Genomic DNA, 437 nt, shown 5'->3' on the forward strand with positions numbered 1-437 from the left:
CAATACAGAATTATTCAGCACGTTCATAACTGAAGCTGTTGGCCGTGAGTCACAGAAGATCATGTGGAAACGAATGGATGTGTGATAACGTTGCAGGTAAAATTTAGTGTTGATTAGCACAGACGTATGCACGTGGGGAGAACAGCTGTGCCCACGTGGGAACGGACTGTGCTTCAGCAGTTACTGGTTAGGACCAAGACCTCAGCGTGACCACGGATAGCTCAGGAACATTCAAAAGCATGTAAAATGTTACAACGATTAGGGAAAAAGGAGTAAAGAATTTTTGTGCCATGTGAAAACTCATGATGTGATCCCTGCTTTGAATATTTTGGGGCAAATTTGAGGGGAAAAAACAGGAAAGGTTTGTGCAAGGAACTGTGAGAAAATGTGTGCTGGGGTGGGGGAAGCAGGCGTGGGCAGGGGGAGGCCAGGCGTGG

The 437-nt window shown here is 46.7% G+C and overlaps 1 protein-coding gene across 1 annotated transcript in view; it reads left to right on the top strand.

Annotated features, from left to right (window-relative positions):
* Nucleotides 1-437, top strand: part of LOC104168997 (nuclear receptor-binding protein 2-like) — a gene marked incomplete at both ends in the record, with an annotated part of 2,483 nt that overhangs the window by 1,043 nt on the left and 1,003 nt on the right. The gene's annotated exons all lie outside the window — the stretch shown is intronic.

The sequence above is a fragment of the Cariama cristata genome, unplaced genomic scaffold, assembly GCF_000690535.1.
Source record: "Cariama cristata isolate BGI_N322 unplaced genomic scaffold, ASM69053v1 scaffold24130, whole genome shotgun sequence".
Lineage (NCBI taxonomy): Eukaryota > Metazoa > Chordata > Aves > Cariamiformes > Cariamidae > Cariama > Cariama cristata.